This window comes from Hypanus sabinus, chromosome 5 (genome assembly GCF_030144855.1).
Source record: "Hypanus sabinus isolate sHypSab1 chromosome 5, sHypSab1.hap1, whole genome shotgun sequence".
Classification (NCBI taxonomy): domain Eukaryota; kingdom Metazoa; phylum Chordata; class Chondrichthyes; order Myliobatiformes; family Dasyatidae; genus Hypanus; species Hypanus sabinus.
Genome location: NC_082710.1, coordinates 48,779,264 through 48,792,288, shown reverse-complemented (window position 1 = coordinate 48,792,288; position 13,025 = coordinate 48,779,264). Strand labels below are relative to the sequence as shown.

The following is a 13,025-nucleotide window of genomic DNA, read 5'->3' as shown; positions in this document are numbered from 1 at the left end:
TAATACAAGATGGCTTCACTTTAGTAATGAGTGGAAGAAAGTTCTGGGGAGATGTCAGAAGTAGGATTTTTTTTTCCTCAGCAGAAAATACCTGGAATGCACTGCTGGGAGTGGTGGTTAAGGGTGACATTAAGGACATTTATTGATCATGGAGTACTTTTGTATAGGTTGGCCCGACATTGTGGTTTGAGGGTCTATACTGTGCTATTCAGTGTTCTTAGGCCAGGTAATCTTTTTGAGTCAAATACGAGTTTCTGAAAATGGGTCTATCTGGCAAATCTACTTCATGTTATAAAATTTCAATTGAAGCTTTAATTAGCCATTAAGAGACTGCTACAATAGCAATAACCTAGTGTAGGGTAAAATCTCAAAACATTCATAGAAGTTCATTCAGGTAGAATGCATTGCCAAACCAAATGGCGGAGAGTGACTGAAAGTGTATTTAAAGTGCCTTCAAGGATAGAGGGGACTAGAAAGGGAAAAGGTCAAGCTTCAGAACTGTGCAATTACAGAGCCAGCAGGGAAACCATCTCATAGGATATTTGTTCAATGTGGAAAGGTTACCAGAAATGATTGCTGAATTTGCCTTTTTTTTGTTCTACATTCAATTGTATTGCATTTCAATTCTTTTTTAACTCTTAAGATTTCTGCTCACTTTTGAAGGCTTAAGATTTTTAACCTTAGCTCCTGATTGAGTCCACTGATAGGGTTGATAAATCTGGTGGTCTTTCCCTGTTGCTAAAACTTTGCCATCTCTCTTTTTCATTCTAGTTTGTAAAAAGACTTGATTGTATTTTTTGTTGTTGCTTCACCCGAGTTCACCATATCACTCAGCAAACTGCATTATGGATCAGATGACAGGTGTTAAGTGTACCAACACTGCCAGATCTTTCACCCTGTCACCATAGTTTTGTCAGCATCATTTTATTTTCAGCATCATTCCGAAGGATTGTCTCTTTTGATATACTATACATGGACTTTATGGTGAACTTAATCTTGTTTATTTTCCTATAAACTTGTTGATATTTAACTGTCTTTATCTTTTGAGTTCCTTGGTATTTTTATAGGCCTTTTTTGATTTTACTGTCTTTGTAATCTGTAAATGTTGATAAAATTCCCTGGTGTTTCTAAGCTTAGTTTTGTTTTTCATCAAGAGAAAAAGGTCAGTATAAATTCCTGGGGCTCACTGCTTGGCGACATTATCTCAAGTAATATATCATGGACTAAAGTGTATATCTTTTTACAGAATGGTTGCAGAATGCAAGCCACTTTGGCCTGTTGGCTTCATACTGGCTCTTTGTAAGAACAATCCAGCTGCCCTCTGGCCACAGCTGTGCAAATTCTCTTTTAGATATTTATCCAGATGTGGTTTGAATGCTACAATTGAATTCCTTTTGACACTATCCCTGGCAGTGCATTCAATACCATCACTGTTTGACCCCACCACCAATGGGAATATTTTCCCTCATTCTAATGTCTTTCCCTTCCATGCTTTCAAATAAGTTTTAATAGATCCCCTAGCAATCTGTCCTCTGAATCAACCCCAACCCCTTGTCCATTTGTGGAGCTGAAGTACCACATTACTGAAATCATTTATTTTTTTCACTTATTCTGCACTCTCTGTGGCCGTTAGAACATGACTTGATGCTCCATTTGAGGCCAAGCTAGTGTGTTTCCAAAGGTTGATTAAGTTTCTCATTCTTGTATTCTCTGCCTCTTTTATTTTTTTAATTTCTCAAAGGCAACCTGGAACTTGGCCCACACGATGTCTTGAAAAAGTTTCAGCCCCCAACCCTTTGTTCTCATAAATGAGTATTACAACCAGGAATTTCGATCAACTTCACTGGGGATTTTTATTTGTGAATCACATACTCCTTCTTACAGTGGAACTCATAAAGAACAGGTAAAATTGTGAAACATGAAAAACTAAAAATTCAAAAACAAATGTCAGCAGTTCAAAACTGCTCAAGCTGCACGAGGTTAGTTGGGAATCTGGTGGGCAGCAATCCAGAGGTCCTGTCAGAGATATTCGATCGCGTTAAGGTCAGGACTCTGACTGGGCCACTCAGGGACATCCGTTTTCATCATTTGAAGCCACCCCACAGTTGCTCTGACATTGTGCTTCGGGCCGTTGTTCTGCTGAAAGACAAACTTTGTCCCCAGTTTAAGCTTTCTGGCAGAGGCCAGCAAGTTTTTATCCAGGATCTCTCTGTATTTAACAGCTTTCTCCATATCAGCATTTCTGACCAGATTTCCAGTCTTTGCTGCTGAAGAACATTCCCATTGCATGATGTTACCTCCACCATACCTGACAGTTAGGATCGTGTTACCTGGCTGATGAGTAGTATTAAAAAATGATTCAAAATGTTGGAAATTAATGAAGGAGTTGGGGGGCGGAGTTGAAAACATTCTAAATTGTTAATGACTGGGTTGTTATAAGGCTACCTACTACTTAAGAATTACTCATCAATGAATTTCCCAGATTATAAAGTGCTTAATTGCTTCAAGTATTTTAGATTGACCACGTACTTACACTAGAACAGTTGTCAGAGTTCTGGTCATGTAGAAGTAGACTGCTTTTTGCTCAAATTAGAACTTTTCAAACTCAAAACTACAGTTAGCCACAAATGACTGCTTTATCTTCAGTCATATGAGGAATGTGATTTGTGCTCTCTAAGATTGGGTGTTTATTTGTACAAAGACCAGTCTCTTTTTGGCTGAGGGACAAGATTTACTTTGGTGATGATTTCTAACTTGAATGTTCCTTATAAGGAACTAAGGGACATTCTTAAAATATAAGGAACTTGCATTGTTTTATTAAACTTTATGTATCTAACTTTTCATGCTGCATGCAGAGTCTGGAAATCTGGTCAGGAATGATGAGAAGATGAATGTGGTTAAATACAGAGAGATCCTGGATAAAAAAACCTAACTTCTGCCAAAAGGCTTAAACTGGGGGGGGGGGGGGGGAATGGGGGCAGAGTTCGTCTTTCAGCAGGAACAACAACCCAAAGCACACTGTCCGAGCAACCACAGAGTGGGTTCAAGTGAAGAAAACTGATGTCCTTGAGCAGCCCAGTCAGGGTCCGACCCAATCAAACATGTCTGGCAAGATCTCAGTTGCTGCTCACTATCACTCCCGAACTAACCTGGCATAGCTTGAGCTATTTTGCAAGGAGCAAAGAGCAAGTCTTGCTTCATCACATTCTGCAAAGATGAAAGGGACTTGTCTAACAATACTACTGGCTGTAATAGCATTATTTAAGTGACCAAGAATGCTTAATCAAGCAATATTTATGTTTTTACTGAAATACTGAATACACAACAATTATAACTATTGAGATTGTGTTGTAAAAAAACCAGACTGGATGCCACTCTGGCCCGTGAAATCTATTCTGTTTCATGAAGCAAACCTGTTACCTCCCCCAATTTCCCCAGTCTAATCTCTCTACGTCCCAATCAGCTGCCCTCCAATTCATCCTATTACCTACAGAACAGAGGAATTTGCAGCAGTAACTTAGCCTATCTGTGGGATGCGGAAGGAAACCTGGTTGGAAACAGGCGGAAGGTGCACGCCATCGTGGGCTGGATGTCAGGATTGAACCAGGGTTGTGAAAGAATGAGGTAATAGCTCTTTTACTTGTACCTCTGCCAAGTTCTCATGTACCATGAATATGAGGACAGTGAGATGGAATTTTTTTTAAAGCGTGGCTGTCATTTAGTAATGTTGACTGTCATTACAATCTAATTTTAAAAAGTGATTTAATTTGCTAATGGGGGTACAATTACCAATGGACCCCGCTGTACATCTTCTAAATGATGACTCCCACATTTCCCTTACGGGAAAAACATGCAAAATCTGGCTGGCAGGTCTGACTGCAGCTAAGAAGATTGTAGTCCAGTGTTGGAAACCTCCTCATGATATTTCAAGTACTCACTGGCTTTGGAGCTTTTTGGACATTTCTTGCCTGGAATTATCATCAGTAGGAGTAAATGATGCACAACCAAACACAATCTTAATGTGGACAAATCTGATATCTAACTTAGAAGATCTTCTGTTAAAATAGGAAAACAAAGTGATTTAATTTGGAAACTCATCAACAATGTCAAGATGGAAGAAATATGAAATAAATACATTGGAAATACTCAGCAATTCAGGCAGCATCTATGTAGGGAGAAATATTATGTTCATGTTAGTGACCATTCATCAAAAATAATATTTTGTAATCAATGGAATCCCTACAGAAACTGTAGTGCTTAGAAGCCATTGTGCACAATTAAGTATACTTTGGGTATTATATCAGTTAACATGAGCATTCTCAACTTTTTACCCATTTTTATGCTCTGAACATATGGTTTAAGTAGCTTATTAAAATATTTAGATGCATTCCAGATGTTGCAATGAGATGACTAATCGTCACCTGAGCAGGCATAATAAAATCTCACCAGGAAAGTTGAATGTGTGGTTTTCCAACAGTGTTTAACTGTTGTAAAAACATACCGATGGGAAACCTGATGGTATATCTGCCCTATAAAAAAAGCACTGATATGCAGACTCAGAGTTAATTGGTACGACTAACAAAATGGCAAAGCTATAAGACTACATTTAAGATGTAAAGATGCAAGAGTTACAGCAGTGTAGGTAAACAGTAGTAAATCTTTATAAAAGTTCTTAAATTTTAGGAGCATCTTTATTAATTAACCGCAGTAAAGTGTACCAATAAAATTTACAAGTAATTGATATGTTGCCCTAGTTATCATTTAGTTAAGTATAGTGGCTAATGGACGCATTTTCTTTTTGAACTGGTAAACTGACCCAAAAGCAAAAATGCAGTAACTGCCAGAAATATGAAATTAAATCAAAATGGCAGATGTGCTCATTGGATCAGACAGCATTGATGGAGAGAGAAAAAGCTGACAATAAACTAGTTTATTAATTTGTCCCATTTATCGAGCTATAGTGGGAAACTTGCCTTGCATATCGTCCGCACGGATCAATTCATTTACAAGGATGCCTTGAAGTAGCACAAGGTAAAGGATAGAGTGTTGAAAGAAGTTGCAGTACAGAGAGTGCACTAGACAGTAAGGTGAAAGCTAAAACCAAGGTAGATTGAGGTTGAATCCATTCTATCATACCAGGGAAACATTCTGTTTTATAACAGCAGAATAGAAGCTAACCTTGAGCCTGGTGGTACATGACTTCAGGTGTTTGTATATTCTACCTGAGGTGTGTGGGGTCTTGATTACAATGGCTGCTTTGCTGAGGCAGAAGTGCAGATGGAGTCCATGGAGAAAAGGCTGTTTCCATTATGTACCCAGCTGCTTCCACAACAACGTAGCTTCTTGCGGTCATGTCAAATGCTATACCAAGCTATGATGCATCAGAATAGGATGATTCTATATGGATTTCATACATGGATTTGTTTAGCCTCTTGAGAAAGTTGAGGCACCGGTGAGCGTTCTTAACTATGGAGTCAGCATGGTTAGACCGGGACAGGCTTTTGGTGATGTTCACTCCTCAACTTAACCCTCAACCTACTCAATCTCAGCACCATTGTTATAAACAGGAGCATGTGTTCTGAAATCACTGACCAAATCTTTTGTTGAGGAAAAGTTGCCGTGACAGTATGTCACCAGGTTATCTCCATTCTATACTTTGATTCATAAGTATATGAAATATGGCCCACTATAGTGGTATCATCTCAAAATTGTAAATGAAGTTAGAGCGGAATCTGGGCGTGCGGTCATGAGTGAGTGGACAATGATTTAGGTGCTGGGCTGGGTAGAAAAGGTCAGGGTGTCGGGCTGCAAGGTGAGAGACTGGCAGGTTCTCAGCTCTGCATTGAAATGAGGACATACACTCTGTGGACTCCAGTTTGGAACACTATCTGTTTGCAGTTAATGTTTGCATGATTTGTGTTTTTTCTCTGCACGTTGGGTGTTTGACTGTATTTTAATAGGTTCTTTTGGGTTTCTTTGTTTTGTGGCTGCCTGTTGGGAGACAAATCTCAAGGTTGAGTAATGTATACATACTTTGATAGCGCATTTTGAACTTTGAGTGTAAAAGAGTAGAGCAGAGGGCTGAGAACACAGCATTGTGCAGTGCCAGTGTTGAGAATAATCGCAGTGAAGGTATTGCTGCCTATCCTTATTACGTTCATGGTCAGGAAGTCAAGAGTGCAGATGCAAAGGGAGGCTGAGTATCAGGTCTTGGTGGGGGGGGGGGGGTTGGAGATGCGTTTACTTGGAATTACAGTAATGAAAGCAGAGCTGTGGTCAACAAACAATTGTCTAACCTAGGTTAAACATGACCTGAGTTCCTCCAGTATTTTGTGTGTGTGTGTGTGCCCCCTCTCCCCCCCCCTCTCCCCCCCCTCTCCCCCCCCCCTCTCCCCCCCCTCTCCCCCCCCCTCTCCCCCCCCTCTCCCCCCCCTCTCCCCCCCCTCTCCCCCCCCTCTCCCCCCCCTCTCCCCCCCCTCTCCCCCCCCTCTCCCCCCCCTCTCCCCCCCCTCTCCCCCCCTCTCCCCCCCTCTCCCCCCCCTCTCCTCCCCCCCCCCCCACGATTTCAGCATCTGCAGAATTTCTTGTCTTTATAATTGCCTAACATGGGTGTCTTTTACTGACCCAATGCTCCAGAGGGGAGTGTAGGTCTAGGAAGGTGACATCTACTGTTTCAGTGGTAGGTGACTTGCTGAGGGTTGAGGTTGTCTGGGATGCTGGAGTTGTGTGCACCATGATGAGCTTGTGGAAGCGCTTCATGATGCTTGATGTCAGAGCACCAGGCTCTGTTTTGTTTTTCTTTGGTACCAGTCTTAAAGTGGGTAGGAACCTCAGACGGAGGCAAGGCAGGCTTAAGAATGTTTTGTAAGTACTATGGCAACTGATCTGCGCAGGATAAAAGGACACCAACCAACCAACTAGAAACACAAACCAGACTAATTGCTTTTCAAAGGTTTTAATGAATATCCATCTGTAATTAAGTCAGGGCCTAGCAAAGGAAATAACTGATAAGGACTAGACAGCATATCCATCTGTAATTAAGCCTTGATCTAGCAGACTCTCTTATCTGTAACTAAGTTTTGCACCAACTTGGTGGGCGTACCAGTTCAAATAACATCGAGCAATCGTAATGAATGGGACTTACTAACCCGAGGAAATGGACCCACTTGTTCGATGGTGGCAGTACTTACGTGCCTTCCCTTTGACAACTGGGTCTCAAACTCCCGCAGGTGGGTGCACAGTAAAATGTGGTAACTATAAGAAGCTGGTCTCTCGAGTTTTATTCAGATTCGACTTTTAACATACAATGTTAAAAGTCCGTTGCGTCGCCCTTCTTCGAGCTCTGTGCCCAAAGATCACAAGTCTCTGGGCTCACAGCTGCAGATATTCCGACTCTCCCGACGACACACGGGTCTTCTGTCGTGACACAGACTCTCGATCCACCTGTCTCCAGAGCCCTGAGATCCTAGGCTTCCAAAGCTGAGCAGAACACTTAGGTCAAGCCCTTGGCGTTCCGAAAAACGGCCAGTCATGAAACCCCAAAAGAGCGGGTCCCATTCCCACAAAGAACCATAGTCAGCGTGTAACTCCAGGTCAGGGTCTTCAAAAGAACCCTGAAAGGGAAAAATAAGATGGAAATGGAGCTGTTTCCGAAGATGCAAGCAAGAAAGTCGCTGTTTAGTGCCATCATCACTCTGCTCCTTCGTCTTCTCTGTCATGCTTCATTCTCAAGAAGACTGATCTTTCATCTGCCAAGCTGATTGTTGGGTTCAGCTGCATTGGATTCTTTTGGAGTGAGTGGTGACTTCCAATCCCCTTCTGTTCAAAACATAAACAGTGCATTAAGTTCATCGGGAAGGGATATGTTGCTGTGGTTGAAGTTGTCGAGCTTCCTTTTGTGGCCCATTATGCCGTAAGATCCACTGCAAATGCTTTAGTTGAGTGTTTCCCAAACTTGTTTTTTAGCCCAATGCCTCCCCAAAACACTGTCTTATTTGCCAACACCCCTTGTAGGCACAATATAATTTTTGGATCCTCCATAGAGTAAAAACATGCCTATTATATGCTCTCATGAGAAAGATGATTCTGCTTTAAATTTTTATTTGTCTGTAAACCCAGCTTACAGTGCACAGGTACTTCAATATCAATGTGATCCTTGAGTTTGATGGTTTTTAGCAGGAATTGAAATATCTAGTTCAAGTTGTGGCAGCAAAACCTTAAGCCCCCCACATATAACAATATCCAAGTGATTTTCTATTTTTTTGTGAGTATGTGTTTCACTGCCCTGAAGCCTCTTTCAACAAGGTAAGAGGATGGAAATACAATGAAGAGCAGTTTGGCTCTTCTCCAAAGATTAGGAAACTGTGTACCACAGAGCCGACGTTTTGGAAAAGCATTTTTTCTTCTTCATCATTGTGAATTTTGATCATTTCTTCTTGCAAGTGCTCTTCTTTTTCTTTCACCTTGCAAAGAAAAGGGTTAATTACCCAGTTTGGAATTTCCAAATCATTAAAATCCTTGAATCGACCCTGAAAATCCTCCTCCAGTGGCTGCAGGTGTAAGTGGCATTCATGCCAATCATTGTCTTTGAAAGAGGGTATCATACATCCATGCAGAGAAACTCAGAACCACCTTCTCCCAGTATTTTGCTTGTATATTTCCAATTTTCCGATGAAAGTGGAAAGGCACTTCTTGCCTGGATTAAACTGAAATTCTTACCCTGCAATTTCGAATGTTTGACGAAATGAACATATTGGCTATGTGTGCTACATCTCCACATAGAAGATCAATCCTGTTTCCCAAATTCTTGATGACTGAGCAAAAATTCAATCACAGTCCCAGAAAGATCAAAGAAATGTTTTAAGCAACAGTCTTTTGACAGCCAACACACTTGAGTGAAGAAGCAAACATTCAAACTCTTCATTGTTATCTTGGCATAACTGGTGTTTAATGAATAAACTTTAACTTTGTTGATTGTAGATAGTACAAGAATCATGCTTGAGAAGAGATCACTGGCTGAGGATTTTGGCAGTGAGATATTGACGATGAAATAAAGCAATAGATTGCAAACAGACTTGGAATTTCTTTTTTCATAAATGCCACTGTACCAGCATGGTGACCTGTCATATATGGTGTTCCATCTGCTGCACAAGAACAAGAGAAAATCTGCAGATGCTGGAAACCTGAGCAACACACACAAAATGCTGGAGGAACTCAGTGGGCCAGGCAGCATCTATGGAAAAGTATAGTCAACGTTTGGGACCGGAGAAAAAAAAAGCTGAGGAGAAGATTTGAAAGGTGGAAGAAGGGGAGAGAGAAAATGCCAGGTGATAGGTGAAACTTGGAGGGGGGAGGGATGAAGTAAAGAGCTGAGAGGTTGATTGGGGGAAGAGACAGAAGGCCATGGAAGAAAGAGAAAGGGGCAAGAAGCTCCGGGGGAGGGAATGGGCAGGCAAGGAGATGAGGTGAGGGAGAGAAAAGGGGATGGGAAATGGAGAAGTGGGGAGGGGCTGTGGGGCACTACCAGAAGATTGCGAAATGAATGTTGATGCCTTCAGATTGGAGGCTACAAAAATGGAATATAAGGTGTTGCTCCTCCAACCTAAGTGCAGCCTCATCATGACAGTGGAGGAGGCCATGGATAGACATGTTGGAATGGGAAGTGGAAGTAAAATGGGTGGTCACTGGGAAATCCTCCTTGTTTTGACAGACGGAGCATAGGTGCTTGTTGAAGGAGTCTCACAATCTATGTCGGGCCTCACCAAAGTACAGGAGGCCACACCAGGAGCACTGACTGTTCCACATAGACAACAAACAGGCAACATAGCTGGGACCCATGCAAGTGCCCACAGTGACCCCTTTTGTTTGAAGGATTTGGGAGGACCCAAAGGAGAAATTATTGAGAGAGAGCGTATAATTCCCACTAGGCAGAGGAAAATGGTGGTGGAGGGGAACTGGTTAGGTATGGTGTCCAGAAAAAAACTGAGAGCTTTGAGGCCTTCCTGGTGGGAGATCAAGGAGTATAGGGACTGGACATCCATCATATAAAATGAGATGATGGGGGCCAGGGAACTTGAAATCCTTGAAAAGATCCAGAGGTGTCCTGGATGTGGGTAGGAAGGGACTGAACTGTGTGAGGGGGGATGAAGCAGTCACAGTAAACTGATACGAGTTCAGTGGTGCAGGAACAAGCTGAAACAATGGGTCTACCTGAACAAGCAGGTTTGTGGATCTTGGGTAGGAGGTAGAAACGGGGTGTGGGAAACGTGAGTTTGTTAACTTCACCTCCCCCTCCATTTCCCATCCCTTTCCCTCTCTCACCTCATCTTGCCTGCCTTTCGCCTCCCTCTGATGCTCCTTCTCCCTCTTTCTTTCTTCCATGGTCTAAGGAAATGTTTCAGCCTGAAACGTTCACTCTACTTTTCTACAGATGCTGCCTGGCCTGCTGAGTTCTTTAGGCATTTTATGTGTGTTCCACAAGAAATCATGTTTCTAATCGCAAACCCTTTGTCATCAATATGCATTTTGAGCTTGTCATTGATTAATTTTCTGCTGATATTTGTTCTTAACTTTTCACAGAAGAAAATCTCTTCATTAACTTTTTCACTTCTGATTAAACCATACATATGCCATTAGCAATGCCTTGTTGTCTCGCACAGTTGACTCATTTGGTTTTTTTTCTAGTTCACTTACAATGGAGGTCAGAAGAAATGCAATAAAGATAAAGCATAACTTAAAAGTTATAGACATCATGAGCTTTGAGATTCAAGCCATCGTTGGATCTCAGGTGCATAAAATTCTCCATTGGGCAGTGATAATCTTTAGGAGAGAAACATCCTGCCACAGAAGCTGAAAAGGGAGCAAGATACAAGAAAAGAGCAAGTTCTATGAATGGGTTTGTGGTTCCAGAACCGAGTCCTGAATCATCCCAGAACCTGAAAATAAAACTGATAGAGAGGCCATCTTCACATTGAGGGATTGCCAGTTAACTAATAAGTGGGAATTTGATTGATGTGTCTGAAGTCATGACTGATTAAACTAAGTTGAATGGAAGGAGTTGTTCCCCTAGATGATTCCAGGACTAGGAGATTTGGGTCTGGGCAATGGGTACAAAGTAATTTTTTTTCACCCACTTGGAATGCCTAAGAATCCCATACTGGTAAGGATGTTCTGAAGGGAGAGTTGGATAAACAGGTGAGAACAATTTGCAGCACCACGGAGAAGGATGGGGGAATGTGAATAATGGAGCTAACATGGCACAAGACGCCATTCAGCTTCTTAAGTCTATAACAGCTCTGGTTCTGAGTAGCATTAGGAGAAGTAACAAAGCAAATAATAAATCTGGATGGTGTGTAAATGGGGGGAAAAGCAGAAACATCTGAAATCTGTTGAGTTCAACTCAAAGCCAGGAAGCAGTACTGCAACTAATCCAAAGATGATGTGTTGATCCCTGAGCTCCTTTTGAATGATGCAGGAAGCTGAGGAAATGGGTCACAGTGGGAATACGGTGGAGAATTAAAACGTCATGTTGCTCAGTCATGTTTATTGACTGAACGGAAGTGCTTTTCATGCCTGAAACAGACCATGTTTATTCTCCTCAACATATAGGAGACTATTTCTTGAGCACTGAATGCATATTCCTAAATGGAAGAAGCTATTAATGCCTGATTGGAAAGCATGTGGAGGCAGAATGAGAAAGAAGAGTTGTATGCAGAGCCTATATTTTAAAAAAAATCACCCTGAGAGTTATCATGTTTTATTGTTTTACAACATTGAATCACAGTTGATTCAATTTGGCTTCTTTTGACACTGATCAACAGAAAAAAGCTCTTGTGTCAAAGTGAAAACGGATCTCTACAAGGTGAGCAAAATTAATTACAAATATAAAATGCAAATAATTGATTGCATGATTATTCACCCCCTTCAAGTCATATTTAGTAGATAGATGCACCTTTGGCAGCAATTATAGCCTTGAGTCTGTGTGGATAGGTCTCTATCAGCTTTGCACATCTGCACTCTGCAAGTTTTCCCCATATTTCTTTACAGAACTGCTCAAGCTCTGTCAGATTGCATGGGGATTGTGAGTGAACAGCCTTTTCAAGTCCAGCCACAAATTCTCAATTGGATTGAGATCTGGGCTCTGACTTGGCCACTACAGGACATTAACTTTGTTGTTCTTAAGTCATTCCTGTGCAGCTTTGGTTTTATACTTTGGTCATTGCTTTGCTGGAAAACAAATCTCCAAAGTTGCAGTTTTCTTACGGGCTGCATCAGGTTTTCCTCCAGGATTTTCCTGTATATTGCTGCGTTCATTTTCACGAGCCTTTCTGGATCTGCTGCAGTGAAGCATCCCCACAGCATGATGCGGCCACCACCATGCTTCACGGTAGGGATGGTGTGATTTTGATGATGTGTGGTGTTTGGCTTACCCCAAACATAGTGCTTAGTCTAGCCAAAAAGCTCAATTTAGTTTTCACCAGAGCATAGAACCTTCATCCAGCTGACTTCAGAGTCTCCCGCATGTCTTCTGGTAAACTCTAGCTGAGATTTCATGTGAGCTTTTTTGAAACAGTGGCTTTCTCTTTGCCACTCTCCCATAAAGCTGTGACTGGTGAAGCACCCGGGCAACAGTTGTTGTATGCACAGTCTCTCCCATCTCAACCACTGAATCGAGTAACTGCACCAGAGTTGTCCTAGGTCTCTTGGTGGCCTCTATTAATAGTCTCCTTGCACGGTCACTTGGTTTTTGAGGATGGCCTGCTCTAGGTAGATTTACAGCTGTGCCGTATTTTTCCATTTATTGATGATTGACTTAACTGTACACCAAGGGATATTCAGTGACTTGGAAATTTTCTTGTATCCATCTCCTGACTTGTTCTTTTCAATGTTTTCACAGAGTTGCTTGGAGTGTTCTTTTGTCTAGGTGTAGCTTTTGGCAGCATACTGACTTACCAGCAGTTGGACCTTCCAGATACAGGTGTATTTTTATTACAATTGAAACACCTTGGCTGCAGACAGCACTCCAA

At 41.7% G+C, this 13,025-nt stretch overlaps 1 protein-coding gene across 7 annotated transcripts in view; it reads left to right on the top strand.

Annotated features, from left to right (window-relative positions):
• The window catches only part of ror2 (receptor tyrosine kinase-like orphan receptor 2), a 280,728-nt gene that overhangs the window by 52,004 nt on the left and 215,699 nt on the right, over positions 1 to 13,025 (top strand). The gene's annotated exons all lie outside the window — the stretch shown is intronic.